Source organism: Culex pipiens, chromosome 1 (genome assembly GCF_016801865.2).
Source record: "Culex pipiens pallens isolate TS chromosome 1, TS_CPP_V2, whole genome shotgun sequence".
NCBI classification, from domain to species: Eukaryota; Metazoa; Arthropoda; class Insecta; order Diptera; family Culicidae; genus Culex; species Culex pipiens.
This window is the reverse complement of record NC_068937.1, coordinates 96,489,527-96,513,275: the sequence shown is the minus strand read 5'-3', so window position 1 is coordinate 96,513,275 and position 23,749 is coordinate 96,489,527. Positions and strand designations below refer to the sequence as shown.

Genomic DNA, 23,749 nt, shown 5'->3' with positions numbered 1-23,749 from the left:
TAAGCTAATTCTATGATTTTAAGCTTGAAAACATAACAAATATAATGAAAACATAGATATTATTACTGATACAAAAATTTCCCGGGATTTCGAAAATATTTTTCCCGTTTCCCGGGAAATTCATAACCCGGGAAAATTGGACGCCCTACATTTACCCATTGATACTCGAGGGTGAAGTTTGTATATGGCAAAAATTGGAAAACGTATGAAAAACCCAATATTCTTACGAGTTTGTCTGCAGGGCGCCTATTTTGATCCAAATATTCTCAAAAGTGAGATTCTAATTGGAAATTTAATGTTCTACAACTTTGTAGACCATGCCAAAGCTGCAAAACTCGATCCTGAAAAAGAGCGATTTAAAACAGTCATTTTTTTTTTCCACCAACTTTAGGCTCGAGTATCAATGGGTTAATCTCAACCAATTTCGCTCAAAATTTACACAGATGCTTAAAATAACCCAAAAAACCGTTTTCCGCTTTTCGAGCAGGGAGTCATTTTTTTTTGGGCACTCTATTACTCATTTACTTATCAAAAAAATAAATTTTAATCAAGTTGCTCAAAATAAAAAAATAAATATTCACTTTGAAGTAACAAAGAAACCTGGTTAAAATTTATATTTAGTGTCTTTCTCAACATAATTAGAAAACAATCCAAGTTTATCAAATATTTCACATTTTTACATTTGATTTCTTGACCCATTTTTCAGTTTACTTTTAAATCAAACATAAATGTTGTTAGAATTTGAAACAAAAACATTTTTATATAATGCAAAAGCAAAAGATTTGATCTCAAGCCTATTTTCTAAATTTTAAAACTCCAAAAATACTATTTAGGCTATAAACTTACCAGCAACAGCACCGCCTCAAGTAAGCACGCAAATTTATGCCATTTACTGGCCAAAAATATCAAATTTAATGCACTTTTGATCATAATTTCTATTTTGCGAGACCATTTCTCATCATTTTGGTGGCACACACATCCACACGCAAGATGAGAGCTTAACTGCTTAACGAAAGTCGCCATCAATATCTTTTCACTTGCGCTACCGTTTGCAAAGCGCCTAATATATGGAATTGCTTCCAACTACCGGAAACATGTTCTTTAGAACATTATTTAGTTACTCACTTGAAAAATAATCCCGAAACATGAAAATAATTGGCAAGCGCCATCAAAAAAACAAACGCGCCAAGTCTTTTGGCGTTTGACTTTTAACGACCCATTCCAATCGAAGGCTGAAGAAAACCGAGTGAGAAGCGAAGGCAAATAAAGAACAAAGGGTGGCCACCAACACCACCAGCAGTGCCTGTTGGAGTGAACCAGTGATGCCAGGAAACTTTCTCTATAAATGCTACTCTTCGTGAGTGTTCGCTCAAATTTTCACCAATTTTGGCTGCACTAAGCAGACCCAAAAGAGCGCTGGAAGAAAAAAAAAGAACGTAGCTGAAAATAGGAAAATGGGCGTGGCCCAATGCACTCTACTGATTAGAATGCATTTGGGAAATATTTTTTTTAAATGCTTGTAAAAGGAATAGCATAACTTTTAATAAAAGTGAAAATAAACAGAAATGTTCACAAAAAGGGGTAGGCGTGGCTGAATGGTTACGCTGTTCGCTTTGTAAGCGGAAGGTTCTGGGTTCGATTCCCATCTACCCCTATCGAGAAATTATGGAAAGAAGGAATAATTCTGAACACTTGAATATGAACGAAAAATTCATTAGCTCGCGGCGGGGTTCGATCCCCCGTCCTTTGGGTCAGCAGACAAAAATGCTAACCACCAGACCATCGAGGCTTAGTTGTCTAGAAAGATTAAGAATGCTATAAGAATCCAAGAAACTTGATTGGAATCTGTGTGAACCTAAGAACAGGAAAATGCAATATTGAATGCAAGTTGAATTCAAGGACACTGGTTGCATAATTGTTAGGCGAATATTGAACTTTCAACACGACCAGAATTCACCACAAAAAGCTTGGTGAACCGAATTGGAAAGCTTCCAAAAATGAATCCAAGAACACATACGAAGAATTAAGGACTATAAATAGATTTGACCGGCCGCATCACTTACCACGGTGAATCCTGGCTTCACACCCATCTTACTAACACCCTCAAACCTCACGTGATACTTTGTCGAAGACGCAGCTGATTTAGCGGTCTTCATCACTCAAGTATCGGACTAAAATTCCTATCCACTTCCCCCGTGTCTTACCACTGGTCGTGGCCGGCGCTGTGATTGGCTAGCATGATAGGGACATTTGAAAGTTGCGAAGTGGTGATGATTGGTTCCTACTCTTCATCTGAGGTCCACGGAGCAATTCTTGGAGGTCCTGGTCAATAACAGAGTAGCAACTACGGGTAGACACCAATGCTATGCTATGCTATGCTAAATAAACAGAAATGTTCACAAAAAAGTTGCTCTACTCGTTGGTGTACTTGGTTTTAGTAAATTTCAAGAAACACTCCAGATTATCCAGCATCATTCAAACACGACCGCTTATTAGGCTTAAAATGGGTATATTTGAATGGGGGGTGCGAGAAAGTATTTTATTTATTTTTTCTTGTCTAAGAAAATGGGATCTCAGGGGCCTCCCAAGCAAAAAAAAAAAAACACATGAAAAAATGAATTGAAGAAAAAGCCTCTATTTAATATGAAAAGCTACCTTACCCAAACCGTTATCAGTCTCAGATCGTAGTTCCAGATAACCCCCACAAGATCTAGTCCAAATTGAGTTTATATCTGGATGGAACAATTCGAGTTTAACTAAACTGCTAATAACTCCCTTTGGATTTAATCAATTGGGATTATAGAACCAAAATAACAATTGTTCACTTTTTCATGGTTTATTTGATGGAATCGGTTCTCAGATGACAATGAACATAACTTTGCTAAAAGTTTGAAAAAATATTCTTACAAGTTGTTTTTATCTACATTTACGTGAAAAATCAATCCGGCCCGCGGGCCGGACCAGTTTTTCACTTAAATCTTACATAAAAACGAATTGAATTTTTTTTTCCAAGTTTTTGGAAAAGTTTTTTTACTGGGTCATCTGAGAATGATGGAATCGGCCATGAAACCATGAAAAAATGGGCAATTGTTATTTTGTCGATCAAAAATGTGAAAACTGAGCCAAAAAGGTTGGGCAGGCCTGCCCTAAATGGAGAGGCGAAATGTTAAACTCCGGGTTCCAGGTTGAAATAACTTCATAATATTGGTTTCAATTAGCAAAGTTTTATGTATCACAAGTTTTGTAAAACTGTTGTTTATAATTGTTATTAAAATAAACAAATGTTTCCCGAAAGGAGAATGGGCGGACCGACGAGACCGAGGCCGACTTTTTGCAAAAGATCTCGCCGAGGCATGAAAAAAAGTCTTTTGGACCAACTCTCTGAACCCCGGGGATCAAAAGTTACAAACTGTTGAAGTTTGATCATTTTGGGTAAAAATATACAAAAAATCGTATATTTAAATTTTCAAAAAACCCTCATAAAACCAATATTTTATTATGGATTTCGGTCATCTGGACTTCATTCGCCGCGTATCAGCGAAAACTATCAGATCGATATGCCTTAGGATGATTTAATTATAACTTATACAACGATTTGTTATTAAAGTTGCACTCCTGGCATGTTTGGACTCTTCTGCTGACGATCCTTGTTTCGTCTGAACTCACCAAGTATCTTTGGCCAGAGCACTTTTGCAATGGTCCAATTCTGCTGGTGGTTTGCGGTTTTGAACGACGCAACCTTCACCAAGCTGGTCGGTTGGAGAAAATCTGCTTTCTTTCGTTGATCATCCTGATGTTCTTCGTGTGTTCGAAAGCAAAATCTTATCCGTGAAGACCAGTAAGCCAGCGATTCAGCGAATCAAAACTATAGCAGATCTGCTTGAATCAGACGTCAAATTCTACACTGATCTGGAAAACAATCCACGACATAGATTCCCTTGAGGATCACCAACCAGAGAGGTACTCCTCGATATCAGCTCCTGAAAAGTGCTAAAAAGTGCAAAAATGCCTCACGGCAAGAAAAAGAGGCGTTCCTCACCAAGCAGGATCGGAAGATTTGAAGAAGCCGATGCGCTACCTGCAAAACCAGTCAGTTTGAGCAAGGACGCTCAAAATTCGTCTGAAAACCAGTTCGCTACCCCTTCCTGTGGACGTGAGCGAGAAGGAAGAAGTTGACCGACGGGGAAAGGTGCCACCCATTTTTGTGAAAACATCGTCATCGGATTCGGTGCGAAAGTGGCCTACCGGGTTTATCAAATCTTTGCGAAGCTTTGCGAGCTTCCATTCGCTTGTGTGCTGATGGACTAAAAATTCTGCTACCTAGCAGAAAGGATTACAACTACGTTCGGGATTTCTTGAACAAAACAAAGATGGAATACTACAGCCATGACGACCCAGGTTAACGACCCATGTAACAGGTCCTCCGAGGCCTGCGCGACATGGATGTGAGTGTGCTGAAAGGACAACCCAGCGTTCCCTCCTGGATGGGGGCGGTCGTTTGCGAGCGTGGTCGCTGCCGGTAGCGGCGATGCGACCCAGCAAGGAGTCACCGGGGAAGATCTCTTCACCCTGCCGGAGTTCTTTGCTCTCGCGGGGGAGATGATGACGCGGTTTCGGACCTTCCGTAACAAGGCGGAGCAATTTCTGGCCCTCGGGGAGCTGATGATCAAGCACATCTATAAAGGATAAAAATTGTGATCTAGTTTTAAGCTTTCTCTATTTCTATCCCCTTTCCCTTGCAATTTTAGTAAGTTTTTTTTCTTATCTTTTTCTTACTTTCGGTAACCCCTTAACTACAAGCAACAATTGTTCCAAAATGGATTATGATGTAACACACAGCTGAAAGGAACTCCAAAACTCTGTTATGTATTCCAAAAGAACTTATTGTATATTGATAATTCACCAATAAAACCGAATTGAAATTGAGTGTGCTGAAAGAAGAGCCCAAAACTCTTAAGTTGAACGTGATCGAAGTCTTCAAGATGACATCAAGATCAAGAGATGGCAACCTGTGGTGGTGAGCACAAAACTCAAGCTTGCAACACAATCAACGAGAACATCGATGCCAAATGCTTCAATTGCGGTGGCGACCATTCGACCAAGAATCGGAGCTGCCCAAAACGAGCTGCAAAAATGTAAAACAATTTGAAGTAAATAAAATAAATGTGAACAGTGAATAATGACGAAAAGTTTGATTCCATCTGGTAGCATTTCTAGCAGAATTTACCGAGAAAGGGGTTGATCTAAAGTGGTTTGTATGTAAATGAGTAAATTGATTTAATTACACAGCTATGCTAATGGAGCACTGGATTCGAGTGGTAGAAATGACAGTTCTCCGAATCTATGAAATTTCCCCGAAACCCATATAACCGAAGGGACATTTCCCCGAATGCCACTTCCCCGAAAAGACACTTCCCCTAATAGTCATTTCCCCGAATTCCATTTACCCGAATTTCCCATTTCCCCTAATCGTCCACATCCCCGAAAGTCATTTTCCCGAATAGGCCACAATCCCGAATGCCACTTACCCGATTAGTCATATCCCTGAATAGTCATTTCCCTGAATGCCATTTCCCCGAAACGCGGTCAAGCGGAAATAGCATTTCATAAGAAAAAAATTGATGGCAATTTTTATCACATCAAACTACATATAATATTTCTTGAAAGGTTCGTATTGGCCTTGAATGATCAACTTTCTTTTTGGATTCACTCAGAACAGACGTAGCATTTTAGGGGGAAAGGGTGTTGAAAGGTTCAAATTCAAATACAATGAATATTGTTACAGACTTTTTGTTATATATTCTCAAACCAAATACTTTTTACTTATAGACATGATAATAATAATGCAATAGAAGATTTGTTATTTTTTATTATTCAGAAAACATACCGTGCGATTTTCGTAGTACAGAACCCCGTTCACACTACAGTTTGTCTAGGAAACAGTTTGGCCAATGTTTGACAGATCCAAACGCGCTAAACACCAAACGCCCTTTACGCCCAGCAAAACTGGCAGTGTTGCAAGCACAAAACATACGTTGCCAGTGCCTATTTATTTTGCATCGGCCAGTCTGTTTCCCCTAGACAGTCTGTAGTTCACACTGATCATTTTATTCACATTGCTAGTTTTGGATTTGGCGAAAAGTATAATCAACAAAAACTTGAATTAAAATTTGTACAAGCCTTATGTACCCATTGATTCGATTTTTGGGTTCTTGAACACACAACAACTCGATTATCCGAAGGCCTCGGAAAAATTTCACTTCGGATAATCGAGGCTTCGGATAATCGAGTCTGGACTGTGATTGGGTCCTAAAATTAGGCTGATATTATTGTTCACAATGATTTCTAAGTAAAATGACCCTTTGAACGACTGAAAAGGATTTAAAATGGATTTTTAATTCAATTTTCAAAAATTCACTTCCCGGCTCCTACTTGACAGCTCGTTCCAAGGAAACCATAGTTGATCCATCGAAATATGTTGTCTTGTCAATAACTTTTTTTTTTGCATAAAAATGAAATAAAAAAACGTTATCAGAAATGGTTTTTAATCGTGTTTCTTACCGTTGTTCATAAAAATTGACAAAGGGCTTTACTACCCAATTTACAACATTTAATCAACAGCATACCCGAAAAAGCTGTTTGTTCGGTAAAATTGAGAGAGAAAATAACTGTTAGGCGTCATCCATAAAGTACGTCACGCTCTAGGGGGGAGGGGGGGTTGTCGCAAGCGTGACAAAGTGTGACAAGGGGGGGAGGGGGAATTCGTGAGACTGTGACGTCACGCAAGACTTTTTTTTAATAATGAAAATTTAGTCTTAAACTATATTTAAAAAGAAGTTTAATGTTTGATAAAGTTTACTCATAAATGAAACAAAATACAAGGCTTTAAGATGAAGCCGTTGAACATTTTTGTAGAAAATTAATCATCACTATAAAATATTGTATATTAAATTCAATTTAACGAATTTCAGCACCAAAAGGAATCAGCATGTGTCGGTTGTTGCCTTCTTGAAGCCACTGAAGGAATTTTTGATCTAAATTAATTGTACTTCAAAAATTATATAATTTTGTGGCACAGTCATTGACGTCCTAGTTGGCAATCATTGATTAATGACGATTTCCATAACTTAACAAGGAATGGGATAATCGTTACCAAAAGGAATCAGCATGTGTAGGGCACTCTTCTAAACAACTTGTTAAAGGAATTTTGTCAAAATATTGAAAGCGACGCAAAATTTATATCTTTGAAGGAAAAATCATGACAATGATGGAAGTCTTCACGTTAAGAAAAAGAGTTTTTGATAATAGATTTAATTTGCTTAAATCATCATATTTAAAAATCAAATTAAAAAAAATCCAAACACAACCTTTAAAAATAAAAAAAACTTCCTCGATTGAACTCCGAATTAAATAATAATTCTACATATATAAATCGTCAAATTTTCAAAACAACCTATGAGTAATGGGCTTCCTATGCAGAAAGGACCTTTTGAAAATTTAATAAAGATTGTACAAAAAGTCATGATGGGGAGGGGGGGGGGGGTCCAACAAATCGTGACGTACTTTTCAAGGGGGGATCGGAACCAGCGTGACAAAGTGTGACATAGGGGGGAGGGGGGGTTAATTTTGGCCGATTTTAGCGTGACATACTTTATGGATGACGCCTTAGTCATGGAAAAAGGCTTTAGCGAAAATGAAGATTAGGGAATATGAAAATTCGGGAAAATTTAAATAATCGGCAATTGGCGTAAGTGTCACTTCAGGGAAATGGCATTCGGGGAAATGACCGATTAGGGGAAATGGCATTCGGGGATATAGCCGATTAGGGGAAATGATATTCGGGGAAATAGCATTCGGGGATGTGGCTGAATAGGGGAAGTGGTATTCGGGGATGTGGCCAATTAGGGGAAATGATTTTCGGGGAAATGGCATTCGGGGAAATGTCATTCGGGGAAATGAGCTAGACCCCAGTTCTCCATTAAGGAATACATTGCAGGAAAAAGCAAAAAAAATGCTCGAATGGAACTGCTCCATTGAAACTTTAGGCATACCAGCTTCATTTTCATCCTGTTAACACTGAATAAAGGTGTTTTTCCGAATATACCGAATTATTAAGCTCAAGTGTCAATATCTCCTGGAATCATTATCCTCGGATAAACGACATCATCATTTTTCCTCTTAAATCAGCGCTAATTGGCCAATTTGGCCGGAACATAATTATCATTTGGGAGCTCCTTATGCTTGCTCTTTCCTTTTTTTTTTATTCCCAGCATTATCACCATCAACTCGCCACTTAAGAATGTCCGTCCATCCAACTGCCAGAGCGACCCGTTGGAAACAAAAAAAAACGATGAAATATCATCACAGAAACTTCATTAAGGGGAAAAATCTGATAATTGAAATGAGAGCGAAAGTGGAGACTTCCAAGCTTTTTTCCTGCTGCTACTTCTTTTGAAAAAACACTCAAAAAGGGTGTGACTAAAACGTATCAAATTACCAGCAACGCAGAAACAAAAAATGTCCTGGAAAAACTTTCGCCCAACTTTCGAAACAAAAAACGAGAGAAACCGTTTTCCTCCTTTTTTTTGCCAAGTCGGGAGTGTCCCTGGCGATGAAAAGTGGTTTTGCAGAACTTTTTTCCCATTGTCTCATTTTTCCATTAATTTTTTTTCACTCCGCTCCCTTCCGTGCTCGTCATGGAAAATTAATTTGTCCACCGCTCCCACCAGTCCAGCTGGGCACCTCCCCCCCCAAAAGCCAACCATAATTATCTTGCTATAATTGGAGAACGGTCACTTGCGCCAGCTCACTCGCTAAAAATATAACTCAATTACACAACTTTTCGCAAAAGGAAGAGGCTTCAATTACAAAAGGTCCTGCGCCGGGAAATCGTGCAATTTTTTGAAGAGTCCCGCTATTTCGTTTTTCCGGGTGAATTGAATGAAACTTGCTCCTGTTGGCACCAGAGAAGTTTTGTCGTTTGCATTCAAATTCGTCAAACTCTCCGAGGTTAAACTTTGGTACTAGAGAGGGGGAAAAAAGCTTTGCAAATAAGAAACGAAAAAAACGGTGGTAACATTTTTGCGAAAATGAAATTTGTCATTTTATCAGTCGAGTCAATATTTCCCCTTTGGCGGGCTCACAGAAATTGCCGGGGTTTCCTTTCACTTTGCTCGTTCAAATAGTCTTTTTTTTTCGTCTCCTCTCCTGATGTCTGGTGCATTGGCATGGCAAAGTTGCAATGGGAGTCGAGGCAGAGGTTCCAAAATTGACTTCATGACAAATTCCACTTCATAAAATTGACTTCATGACAAAGATCATTCAAAATTCAAAAAATTATAGTGTTTTGGAACCGGGATGATGTCTGCTATCCATTGCAATTATAGTTACATGAGAATTTTCACAAAAAATCCTATTTTTCCTGTATTTTGAAAATGCAATGTTTCTCGAAAACATACTCAAACTATTGTGTCTCATGCAAAATGTGTATCAAATGATCGTTGTCGTTGTCCCGCCCGTGTGGATCGATCGGACCACGCACTGGACTCACAATCCAGAGGTCGCTGGTTCGAATCCCGCGGTGGGCGCTCTAAAATTCTTTGTGTAAATTGGGTATTCGGCGCCGTCGCTCCTTGCCACACTTTCATACACTTAGGAGCCCAGGGCGGCGAAATCTTTGTAGATTGTGGTTTGGTTGAGCGTTTTAGCAGAATGCATTACTGTGAATACAAAGAGACGAGTTGTTCCTTTTAATTCCGCTATGTATTTACTTGTAGATAAAAAAGAAGACACTAGTGGTTGGTACTAGCAATGGTGGCCGACAACTATAAAGTCAACTTCGTTCGTAACAAATCTTCGACATTTTTTCATACATTTCGAAAGCTATATCACACGTTTTTGAAAATACCCAAAATTTTCACAAAACTACATATTTCGAGAAAGTAACAAAAATTTAAGTTTTTTACAATATGGGTATCAAATGATCGGGATTTTTTCATAGATTTCGAATATTATAACACCATTTTTTGAAAATGATCAAAATTTTCACACAACCGCGTATTTTCCAAAAATACTCGAAATTTCAGTTTTTATAATGTGGGTATCAAATAATCAGGATTTTTTCATAGATTTCAGAAGTTATAACACATTTTTTTAATAGGGTAATTCTCCGCCAACTCACACAGCAGTTGCCCGAACCCCTCTTCGATTTGCGTGAAACTTTGTCCTAATGGGTAACTTTTGTCCCTGATCACGAATCCGAGGTCCGTTTTTTGATACCTCGTGACGGAGGGGCGGTACGACCCCTTCAATTTTTGAACTTGCGAAAAAAGAGGTGTTTTTCAATAATTTGCAGCCTGAAACGGTGATGAGATAGAAATTTGGTGTCAAGAAGACTTTTATGTAAATTAGACGCCCGATTTAATGGCGTACTCAGAATTCCGAAAAAAACGTATTTTTCAACACTAAAAAAGTTTTAAAAACTCTGCCATTTTCCGTTATTCGACTGTAAATTTTTTTTGAACATGTCATTTTATGGGAAATTTAATGTAATTTTCGAATCTACATTGACCCAGAAGAGTCATTTTTCCATTTAGAACACATTTTTTCATTTGAAATTTCGTGTTTTTTTCTAACTTTAGAGTTATTATTGTTATTTTTTAGAGTGTAACAATTTTTTACAAAGTTGTAGAGCAGACAATTACAATAATTTTGATATGTGAAAAAAGGAGTTTGCTTGCAAACATCACGAGTTATCGCGATTTTACGAAAAAAAAAGTTTTGAAAAAGTTGGTCGTCGTTGATCATGGCCTTTCATGGTCACCCGCGACAGACAAGGGGGACGAAACATAGAGAAACGCAAAAAGTAAAATAATTTAATAAATTTTCCGACTCAATAATCCCGATCATTTGTAAAAAACTGAAAGTTTAAGTATTTTTTCGAAAAAACGTAGTTTTGTGAAAATTTTGAGTATTTAAAAAAAAAATATTATAGCTTTCGAATTTTTTGAAAAAATCCCGATCATTTGTTATCCATATTATAAAAAACTGAAATTTTAAGTATTTTTACAAAAATACGTAGTTTTCTGAAAATTTTGAGTATTTCTCAAACAAAATTGTAGCCTCTGAAATGTTTGAAAAAAATTCCGATCATTTGATATCCATATTGTAAAAAAACTGCAATTTTAAGTTTTTTTTAACAAAAATCCGTAGTTTTGTGAAAATTTTGAGTATTTCTCAAAAAATATTCTAACTTTCGAAATGTATGATGAAATTCCAATCATTTGATACTCATATTGCAGAAAATTGTTTTTTTGCTTGTTCAAAAATTCGTAGTTTTGTGATAATTTTGAGTTTTTTCAAAATAATTTGCTAAAACTTTCGTAGGGTTTGAAAAAATCTCAATCATTTGATACCCATATTGCAACAACAATAATTTTAAGTTTTTTTTTGTTGAGAACAAAATGCATTTTCAAAATACAGGAAAAATACGTATTTTTGTAATTATAATTGCAATGGATAGCTGACATCATCCTAATTCTAAAACATCATAATTATTTGTAGTTTGGATGATTTTTCATAGGATTATAGCCATTGTATCCTATATAGACCAAATCCCATAAGCTATGTACTTCAGTTATGCACGCCTCGGTTTTGCATCCCCCATATGTGGTGCTTAACCGAGGCATGACTGTATTTGGGATTTAATGTAGAATAGTATGGACAATCAATTCCTATTTAATATTTTCCTGCGTTTTTGTGAGACCATTTCCGCAAAAAAAAATTTATGAAAAAAAAAATCTTGGGCTGACCTTCAAATATGACCTTTAAATAACGTGAATTTTTAATGTCAGTGTATTGATTCAGAAAGCCCCTCCAATTTCCTACAAGCTTATCTTTGTCCACTTTTTTACACGATGCAACGGCTTCGAAGTAGAGCAATATATTAATGACTTACTTTTTTCTTAGCATCAGGGCTGCGGAGTCGGGTCATATTTCAAACGACTCCGACTCCGACTCCGACTCCGGCTTTCTCAGATTAGCCGACTCCGACTCCGACTCCGGCTCCGGCTTTCAACAAATGATTGGCTCCGACTCCGACTCCGACTCCGGCCTACCAACTCTAGCCGACTCCGACTCCAACTCCGACTCCAGCTTTCAACAAATGGTTGGCTCCGACTCCGACTCCGACTCCACATATTGTTAAATGTTTCAAAAGTTAGTTAACTATTATTAGTTAATTATTTTTAAAACATTGATAAAAGGATTATTTAAATACTCTCTAAGCGTCATGTTTTTCTCAAGAAAAATAAGTTAAGTAAAAGTAAAGTAAAGAAAATAAACGGAAAAAAAGTTTCTAGGTAACAAGTTTTATACGTTATGGAAGCAGAAATCAAAAAATATCTTCAGTTTTAGAGGCATTTTGAGAAGAACAGTTTTGTAAGTAAATTTGGATTTATTTACTTAACCTCAAATTTGAAAATATTTTTGTTCAAGGCTAATAAATTTAAATATTAAATTGTTATTTTTAAATGAATCACTAAAAGAAACCTGGCCTTAATGATCTATTGAACATTAAAATTCAATTTGCTCACATTCAGGCTGACATTTGTAAGTAGCACAGTGACAGGCACCTTGTTTTTAAATGACAATTTTAAACGAAACATTTTTTTTGTTTTTTTTAAGACGTACATGGACATCACGCCATGGCTGAAGGAGATTATTATTGCAAATCAATGTATCGAAACAATGTCCTTTTCAAATATCTGTGACAAGGAAAATATTTTACCCTGGAAATTTTTAATTTATTTTAATTTTAAAATTGTATGCTTTGAAAAGGAGGCGCACGATACTTCTAAAATCTTCACCTAAAACGAAGCTTTATGAATGATCTTGCGCCTCCATCAAACTATATGAAAAAACTTAAAATATAATAAAAAACAAATATCCACAAGTAAAATATTTTCTAGGTCACAAATATTTCATTTTTTTAAGGTACATTGATGTGCAATGATTATCACCTTCCGTCATATTGGCGTGGGACAAACAGTATGAGAAAATTCGTACCAGTTGATAATATTTTGATTTTGTGTTTTTTAATAATATTTGAAAAAATAAATTAAAATCCTATATTTTGTTCTACAAATTTTTTTATTAGTTCATTTTTGTACTGAATTCTTGAGATTTGTTCAACGATAATTTGCAACGATATCAAAATAGTTTACCAAAAATCAACATCAACAATCAATGATTATTTCAAAATTTGTTGCAACATGTTTTGATATTTTTTGTTAGTTTCAATTATTTTAAATGCAACACTTTGATTTTCTTGTACTCAGTTATAAACAAAATGCGCATGTTGAGTTCCAAGTAAGAGATTGTTATTATCGTTGATTATTTGTTACAAAAGTTAAACTGTCAGTGACTTTTTTCGATTTGCAAAAACAGTGATTACTATTTTTAATCTTTTTATGTACCTCGTAATTTTTTCCTAAAAAATGATTTAACTTAAAACTTCCAAGACATATGCTATCGGGGTAAAAGATGACTGTGTGTGTACTTTTTTCAGAAATAACTGGATGAAATTTGGTCAAATTTGAACTGAAAAGGCACATAAAAATAGGAAAAAGGAAGCATTCAAGAATCAATGAGATATGTCTGACTACATAACCAATATTTTTTATTATTTTTTAAATTATGATACTACATACTTGGGTAAGAGGTTATCATTTAGTGATTATAGTGTAATAACACAATTAGAGCTTTTCAATCACAATAAAAAGTTTCAAAAACTGATCTGATAAATCAATTAAAAATATAAGATGTTTTGTAAATTAAGCTGTTCTATAGGAAATACTGAATAATAAAAAAACATATTTTTTGTTAAATTTAAGATAACTCCGGCTCCGACTCCGACTCCGGGTTACCAGAAATCTTCGGCTCCGACTCCGACTCCGACTCCAGCTCTTAAAATTTAGCCGACTCCGGCTCCGACTCCGACTCCAGCTGTTCGAGTTTTGACGACTCCGACTCCGACTCCGACTCCAGGTCCCCAAAAAGACCCGACTCCACCGACTCCGGCTCCGACTCCGACTCCGACTCCACAGCCCTGCTTAGCATTACTCCTTTTATGATGTAATATTACCTCAATAAAGACTGAAGCTTCGAAAATGTGCTAAATGTATACATTTGTCGAAGTTTACACTTTTATACGACATGAAATATTATTTTGTTTTTTTTTTTCACTGGGTAGGATTTAAAATAAAAAAAAAACAAATCAGTGCAGCGACCTCAAATTTAAATCATTAAATTTGTCCATTTTTCGAACCTCACCACAGTTCTGACCATGCGCGCTTACGCAAGCATAAATAATTTTACCCGTCGACTCGCGTTGCGCGACAAATAATTAAGCTTATGTACAGGTGTGGATCATGAGTCATCCTCACCTGAAAAGCCCTTTATTAAATTTCGCCAATTGTTAGGCAATCAAAAAAATGGTTAAGCTTTCAATTATGAATGTGCGATGTTATCCCACAGGGGAAATTGAGGGTGTGGCTTAACCAAATTCATTGGCATGTTTGATCAATGGAGAATTCGACCTTCTCATTATTGACCAACAATTTTGAGAATATTTTAGGAACATAATTTTGATATTCCAATAACATAATTTAAAGGTTCACGACAATGGTTCGAACCCATGACTTCCGAATTTGAGGTGTACTCACTACACCATACGGAAAGTCATGAAGAATTGCAGAGGTCTGCATAATTTAATTCATGAGGTTCATCGATGCTTCTCATCGAAACGGACCACTTTTAGCAGAACAAAATTTAGTAGAGTTTTCGGGGACTGACTATAAAAACCCAAAAATTCTTGAGGAAGTCAGTTAGTTCCAGTTAGTTCCAGTCAGTTCCAGCCAGTTCAAGCCCAGTCCAGTTCCAGATCCTGAAGAAGCCCCAGACCAGCCGGACCCGCCAGCAGCCACCAGTAGCAGAGGCCCCAGTCCAGCCGGACTTAGCGGTGGAGGCCGCAGTCCGCCGGGACTGAGCCGCTGTGAAGAGTCCGCCGGGACTTAGCCGCTGTGAAGAGTCCGCCGGGACTTAGCCGCTGTGAAGAGTCCGCCGGGACTTAGCCGCTGTGAAGAGTCCGCCGGGACTTAGCCGCTGTGAAGAGTCCGCCGGGACTTAGCCGCTGTGAAGAGTCCGCCGGGACTTAGCCGCTGTGAAGAGTCCGCCGGGACTTAGCCGCTGTGAAGAGTCCGCCGGGACTTAGCCGCTGTGAAGAGTCCGCCGGGACTTAGCCGCTGTGAAAAGTCCGCCGGGACTTAGCCGCTGTGAAAAGTCCGCCGGGACTTAGCCGCTGTGAAGAGTCCGCCGGGACTTAGCCGCTGTGAAGAGTCCGCCGGGACTTAGCCGCCGTGAAGAGTCCACCCGGGACTTAGGAGTTCGGGTCTGGCATGGTTCGGCGAAGAGGTCTGGAGGACAAGTCTGGCTTCAACGTAGAGAATTGGCTCGACGAAGGTCTTAATGAAATTAGCAACAAATAGTTGAGTGATGTGATCGTGCGCGTAAAAGTTGAGAGTGTTACCGCAAAAATGTTATCTTTAAAAAGTGTAATATACAGATAAGTGAAGTTTACTGATCTGTTTTGACTCTACAAGTAAATATCACAAAAATCCTGAAAGCCTTAACCGCTCGGGCCGTTCATCAGTTTGAATAAAAAGCATACAATTTGGTTTGTTGTCCCCTAATCTTTTATGTATACTTTTATCTTCATTTCTGAAAAAAATGAGAGCAAATTTCCTAAAATAACTGTACATTTACATTTTGCATTTACAGTAAAAATTTGTCGAAATTTTGATGTTATTATAAAATTGGAATGCTTATTTTTAAATTTTCATGATTTAATACTACCTCAATTTTGACTGAAAAAGTGGCATTAAAAGTGGTAAATTTACACATTTTCGGAGGTAAAGATGTACCCCTTTCCAGAGTTTTTCTACATTTCAACATACACAGTAAAATTGGAAGGTGAAATTTCAGAAGGTTGACTATTACTTCTTTTTTGATTTAATTTTACCTCAATTCGATTGAAAAAATGGCTTTACATCGGAATAGTGATATTTACACATTTTCAAAGGAAAAATTACAGATTTTTTCTTAAATAAAAGTTATAACCCTTCCCAGATGTATAATGATTTTTTTACTGTGCATACGTGAAAATCACGTGATTATTTACTTTGTAACTATTTAAGCAGTCAACACAAAGAAATACTTTCAGTGAAATTGTTTGAAAATGTATAGGAAAGTCGAAAATTGATTATTGGAAATTGATTATTGAAAATTGTTAAACGTTTATTTTTGGCATTTTTTTGTATTCTTTCAGGAATTAACAAATTATAAATCCCTAAACCGAAAAAAATAATTAAAAATTCATTGATATTTACAAAAATAAATTACAGTGGCAAGCATATTGCTTTTTGTTATAAATTTTGTTTTCTATGTTTTTTTTTTTTTAATTTCTTTCTCAAGGGGTGTTTGTCCTGTCATTTTTTAAAACATTGGCAAAGTCTCATAAAGCATTTAAAATTTCCAACCCTAAAATTTTCTTAAATTGTAATAATTTTTCTTTCCAATGCTTTTTGAAGATTTAAAATTGGTTAAAAATGATTTTTTTTTCACCTCCGTGTACGCACGAGAGCAAGCAGCAGTAAAGTGCTCAGTGCTCTATCGTTTTTTCGGATTTTTTCGCCGCTATTGATTGCACAGCAAAAAATCCGATGGTAAAATCGCATGCAAAAGCATGCACATCACCTTCGTCAAAAAAGACACTTAATATTACACGCTGCATGTACAATTTTTGTAAACACAAAAAAAAGTTGCAACCGACGGGACTCAAACCCAGCACCAACAGTTAGGACTGGCGCCTTAGCCCGCTCGGCCATCAGACCGATGAAAAATGGAAAGGATAAACGTATATGTGAGCTTGACAATTCGGTCAAGTAGGTTTCCCATACTGATGGGCTACATATTTCAAGATGTAATATTACATGGAATTTCATAAAATAATGCAACATTTATTTTACACCCAGGCCTTTTACACGCAGCTGGATTACTACTTTATTTGCTGTGTGTGATTACCCGCGAGTTTGCTTCTCCAGCATGCCAAAGGCCGGCCGTGGCCGTGGCAGTTCGAGTGCGGCCTCGAAAAACCCGCGAAGTTCGTCTACCGGCCGTGTGCAAAAAGGTAAACAAAACAACGCCTTGTCGACCGCCATCGCGCAGGGGAGCGTGAGCGCAGAAGGCATCGATAAAAAGTTACTGCATCCCGGATATGTTCCGAGATCACCAGTGCGAACCCGTTCCGGTACCTCCGGTGCCACAACCAGTGGCGCATCAACATCCGCCAACATCCCCATCAGGAACGAGTTCCAGATGCTGAGCGACGACGAAGAAAACAACAACAACACCGACGGTAGCACTACCGACGACGACGACGACGATGATGGTCGTGCACGGAAAAAAGTGTCGACGTCAAAAAAGAACAATTCTCCTACGGAACGAAGACCACCTCCAATTTTTGTTTTGGACACGTTGGCGGACGATGTTGACGAGTTGCTGGAAGGCCTCGGATATTGTCTAAAAATCGGCAAGTCGTCAGTGCAAGTGATCACACTGACCAAAAAGAATTTCGACCTGGTGCTTGAAGAAGCACCTTTCGGACGCCGGAATAAAACCGCGGGAGTTAAAAGTGCTCTCGCGCAAGACAACGGTAACAGGTACACACACACTGTACCTGTTGTACTTCGACCGCGGCACCGTCAAGATCCAAGACCTGCGGCGGACTAAGACGTTGGACGGTTTTTGGGTAAACTGGCGGTTTTACACCAAGAACCCGACGGACGTAGCGCAATGCCACCGTTGCCAGAAATTCGGCCACGGCTCGAAGAACTGCAACCTCCGGCCCCGCTGCGTGAAGTGCGATGAGTCACACCTCTCGGAGGCGTGCGCACTGCCACGAAAGGCGGACTTGGGGGACAAGGCAGAACAAACCAAGCCACGCGTAAAGTGCGCGAACTGTGACGGCAACCATACCGGCAATTACCGGCGTCGCGCGCAAGGCCTACCTCGAGGAGCAGGAAAAGAGGAAGAAGAAAGCTGCAGCGTCCCACTCTCCTCAGCGAAGTACGAGCGCAGCCGTTCCTGCAGCTGGACATCGTACGGTTCCAGCGGAAAACTCAGCGATCCCTCCTGGTTGGGGGCGTTCGTTCGCCAGCGTGGTCGCTGCCGGTAACGGCAATGCGGCCCAGCAAGAAGTCACCGGGGATGATCTCTTTACCCTGCCGGAGTTCTTTGCTCTCGCGGGGGAGATGATGACGCGGTTTCGGAGCTGCCGGAATAAGGTGGAACAATTCCTGGCCCTTGGGGAGCTGATGATCAAGCACATCTATAATTGATATTTTTTCTGTGATCTAGTGTTAAGCTTTCTCTTTATCTATCCTTTTCCCATTGCACTTTCTATAAGTTTTTTGAAAACTTTTTCTTACTCTTGCCTTCTATTTAATATTTATTAGTAATAACACATTCGATTGAATTACGATGTAACACACAGCTGAAAGGAACTCCAAAACTCTGTTATGTACCTAAATGAACTCATTGTAACTTGATTATTCACAAATAAACCGAATTGAATTGAAAAAAAAAGATTTTTGGCGATTTTTTTGATCGAACGTCGTCTAGAGGCGAGCTTGGGTTGTAGAGGGTTAAACTCAGAAGATCTATCTTTTCCATTTTTATTTTTATAAGAAGGTTTATATCAACATTTTTTTTTCCAATCTTTTATGTTTGGAAGTAAAATCAAAAGAAATTTTGTAATCTTCACGAAAAAAAAATGTTAAAATAATTTTACAAAACACTTTCAGCACATGAAATTTCCATTATTTTTGTGAATTAATTTTCGATTGCTAATTTTTATTAAACATGAAAAAAATTACCCATGCTTTTGAGATTTTGAAAAAAAACGATTTTCAAAAACTATATAAAGCCGTAGCATATATTTTTCAAAATTGGTCTAAAAAATCAGAAGCCAAAAAAAAAACAGAGAAGTTAAAAAAAAATAGAAATATAAAAATAGTAGAAAGGGGCAAAATTGCGCAAGAGGCAAAGGTACGCACCAGCCATTTTGTTACTTAAAATTTTTTAAGTAAAAAGCGGGGTTTCGACTAGTTTTAGGTTCTGTTTTATGTAAAATGATTGTATTTCAAAACAAAATCGAACGTAAAAAAAGAGACGAAATGCTAACAGAATTAAACATAATTTTAAGCTTAAAAGGCAAATGGCGAAGTAATTGCAAAAATGCAAACACATAATGTTAGGGTTCAAAATATCAAAAGGGTCATCAACATAATTTATGCGTCAAAAAAGTAATTTGTTTGTAAACCAATTTGTAAATTTTCAACAATTTTGTCAAAAGCGGCGACTTTCACATTTCCAAAACAGCACTGACTCTTTCGCACCCTTTTGAACAGCGTTTCCAAGGAACAACTACTCAAAACTGAGGACGAAAGAAAAGTTCCAATGGAAAAAAGCTGTGCTGTTTGTAAACGATTTTCCACTTGGATGCACTTTTCTGCCTCGTTCGCAGCCGCACTCCGTGGTGTTTTGGGGGGGTGGTAGTTGAGCTGACATCTTTTGACATTTAACTTGACTCTTTTTTCTCTTTTTAATTGAAATGTGAAAGGCTGTAAAAGATTGTGATAATGTGGCGAACAGAAGTGGCAAATTAATTATAAAATTTGAAATGACATCAATTCAACGAAAATTTAAATAAAATAAAAGAATCCCACTATTGCCAAACTCCCCTAACCAGTTGTCATTCCTCACTGGCATATCATATCCGCTCGGGAAATAGTCTGACAAAAAATCCTTTCCACGCACACGTTAGTGCATTTCCCGCGATTGCTCAGGAAACACCGCTGACGGGTGTCAACCGTTCAGCTTTCCCGAGTTTTTACATTCTTTTTTTTTCGCATCCCCCACCCAGTCTGCTGAGCTCTCCCGCGTGAATGTCACCATGACAAGTGCGTCATTCCTGAGGTCTTGATGACTTCATGCAGATTTCTGGCATGCCAGTCTGGAACAGCGCGGTACTGCACCAGCTTTTCAGCGGAATTTTAGCCAACTCCGTGTTCTGTGGTTGTTTGGATTTGTTTTGTTTTTTGTTTTTTGTTTTTTGTTTTTTGTTTTTTGTTTTTTGTTTTTTGTTTTTTGTTTTTTGTTTTTTGTTTTTTGTTTTTTGTTTTTTGTTTTTTGTTTTTTGTTTTTTGTTTTTTGTTTTTTGTTTTTTGTTTTTTGTTTTTTGTTTTTTGTTTTTTGTTTTTTGTTTTTTGTTTTTTGTTTTTTGTTTTTTGTTTTTTGTTTTTTGTTTTTTGTTTTTTGTTTTTTGTTTTTTGTTTTTTGTTTTTTGTTTTTTTGTTTTTTGTTTTTTGTTTTTTGTTTTTTGTTTTTTGTTTTTTGTTTTTTGTTTTTTGTTTTTTGTTTTTTGTTTTTTGTTTTTTGTTTTTTGTTTTTTGTTTTTTATTTTTTATTTTTTGTTTTTTGTTTTTTGTTTTTTGTTTTTTGTTTTTTGTTTTTTGTTTTTTGTTTTTTGTTTTTTGTTTTTTGTTTTTTGTTTTTTGTTTTTTGTTTTTTGTTTTTTGTTTTTTGTTTTTTGTTTTTTGTTTTTTGTTTTTTGTTTTTTGTTTTTTGTTTATTTTGTTTTTTGTTTTTTGTTTTTTGTTTTATTTTGTTTTTTGTTTTTTGTTTTTGCTACTCAAAATTTGAACTTTGCCCTACCCCTCGGTCATGGTTTTTCACGCTGGAATAACCTTGGACATTTTTTGTTAGAATCGCAGATTTTCCAACCAGTTTTCATGTACAAACCACAGGATCTAGGAGTTCCCAGAATTCCACCCGCTGATGATGACGTGACACGGTGGCGGTGGTCCCAGACTTTTTTTTAATTGAAATAGTTTTCCTGGACCGTCGCAAAAACAAACGTTACGAACGCATCCCACGAGTTTTTGAAAGCGATACCACTTTTCAGGGCGACCTAGTGGCCAGCTCAGTTTTAAAAAAAGTTTTGGAAAAAGGGATTTTTTTAGCTGCATGAATATGCCAATTAAGTTTTTAAATTCTTTATTTGAACTAACTTCTGGAAATGTGAAATATTGTGTTTAAATTGTTTTCAAACCTCTTCAAAAGGTCCATCCATAAATTCGAAGAACAAAAATGTGTTGATCCTTTATTTTTTGCACTTAAACCGCTTTTCTCGTGAATTATGATAGAAATCTCTACCCATTTCGAATTTTTCAATTCCACCTTTCACTACACACACGGAAATCTCGATTTGGAATCGATTCCCGCCAATATGCTGCCAAAGCGATGGCCGAATTCGATCCCGCAAAGCTGAAACCACATTTGAGAGAAACGTAGGGAAAAAAATCAGATTTTTTTGCTCCATCGATGTAACCAAATTGCTTCCAGGAAGAAGCCGCGGCCATAACTCAGCAGGCCACGGATGGTGACCATCGTCCGTGGTGGCGATCCTCGGTCCGAATCCTTGTTGGCTGCTGCTGCTGGACCAATGATGATAAATCAAAGTTGGCTGGGGTTTGGGCGAAAAAAAAACATGTTTTTACCAAGGGCTTTTAACTGCGTTTAGGTGGGAGTAGGGTGAAGCTGCCAAAAGGTGCATTAATTGAAAATACATTATATAATTAAGATTTCTTAGTACAAGTCGAAGCGATTTTCCTTAAAATGTGTAAAAAAACATATATTTGAGATCTGGCAACCCGGTTTGGCACTCAACCACGCTCATGTTCCAAAACTTACCTCTTACCCTAAACCTAAGCAACTGCACCGGGTAAAAATATTAATCCTTCTAGTTTTTCGTACCCCCATGTTGAACCGTCGAAATTTTGCAGACTGCAATCGAGCCCTTTATCCGAAAAGTTCGCAATGCAAACAATATCCAACTGAATCCAACAACAACAACAGGTAACTTTGGTAGGAGCGCCGAAGCCCGAGTTTAAATTGATATTTAATGACCGGAAATTATTCGAGAAAAGTTCAATATCGGGCAAAATCCGACCCGTAGACGGATGGGAACGACAGCACGTGCATTTTGGATGATTTTGCGTTTCGAAAGGGATAGTCGGATTAGTCGGAGCTCTGGGTGGTGAAAGTTCGGTTCATCCAGGGCTGAAAAGCAACGTGTGATGGAATGGATTTTTGCTTGGGAAGCTTTGCGGCAATTAACAAATTTTATTGTTGAAATTTTTGAAACATTTTTTGCTGCAATCTAAATGCATTCCGATGTGTTGAGATGAGAGTGATGAGAGATGACAGACAAAAGATGATGATGAAAACAATTTTAACGATTTTCTAAATTTGATAATTATCAAAATCTAAAGATTTTGGAATCTCTTGAGATTTTTAAAATGAAATAATTTTCAATCTTTTTTTCTTTCATAATTTTTTAGAATTTTAAGATTTCAAGATTTTCAAAAATTTCAAACTTTTAAAATTTCAAGAATTTTAAGAATTTCAAGAAATTCAAGAACTTTAAAATTTTTAAGAATTTTAAGAATTTAAGGATTTTTTAAGAGTTTCCTGAACTTGAGGAATTTCAAAAATTTCAAGAATTTAAAAAAAAATTAAGAATTTAAAAAATTTCAAAAATTTCAAGCCTTTCAATAATTTCAAGAATTTCAAGAATTTCAAGAATTCCAAGAATTTAAAAATTTTTAAAAATTTCAAGAATTTTAAGAATTTCAAGAATTTCAAGAATTTTAAGAATTTCAAGAATTTCAAAAATTTCAAGAATTTCAAGAATTTCAAGAATTTCAAGAATTTCAAGAATTTCAAGAATTTCAAGAATTTTAAGAATTTCAAGAATTTCAAAAATTTCAAGAATTTCAAGAATTTCAAGAATTTCAAGAATTTCAAGAATTTCAAGAATTTCAAGAATTTTAAGAATTTCAAGAATTTCAAGAATTTCAAGAATTTCAAGAATTTCAAGAATTTCAAGAATTTCAAGAATCTCAAGAATTTCAAGAATTTCAAGAATTTCAAGAATTTTCAAGAATTTCAAGAATTTCAAAAATTGCAAGAATTTCAAGAATTTCAAGAATTTCAAGAATTTCAAGAATTTCAAGAATTTCAAGAATTTCGAGAATTTCAAGAATTTCAAGAATTTCAAGAATTTCAAGAATTTCAAGAATTTCAAGAATTTCAAGAATTTCAAGAATTTCAAGAATTTCAAAAATTTCAAAAATTTCAAGAATTTCAAGAATTTCAAGAATTTCAAGAATTTCAAGAATTTCAAGAATTTCAAGAATTTCAAGAATTTCAAGAATTTCAAGAATTTCAAGAATTTCAAGAATTTCAAGAATTTCAAGAATTTCAAGAATTTCAAGAATTTCAAGAATTTCAAGAATTTCAAGAATTTCAAGAAATTCAAGAATTTTAAGAATTTCAAGAATTTCAAGAATTTCAAGAATTTCAAGAATTTCAAGAATTTCAAGAATTTCAAGAATTTTCAAGAATTTCAAGAATTTCAAGAATTTCAAGAATTTCAAGAATTTCAAGAATTTCAAGAATTTCAAGAATTTCAAGAATTTCAAGAATTTCAAGAATTTCAAGAATTTCAAGAATTTCAAGAATTTCAAGAATTTCAAGAATTTCAAGAATTTCAAGAATTTCAAGAATT

General features: G+C 36.5%; 1 protein-coding gene across 1 annotated transcript in view; it reads left to right on the top strand.

Annotated features, from left to right (window-relative positions):
* The window catches only part of LOC120430290 (uncharacterized), a 300,000-nt gene that overhangs the window by 200,533 nt on the left and 75,718 nt on the right, over positions 1-23,749 (top strand). The window lies entirely within an intron of this gene.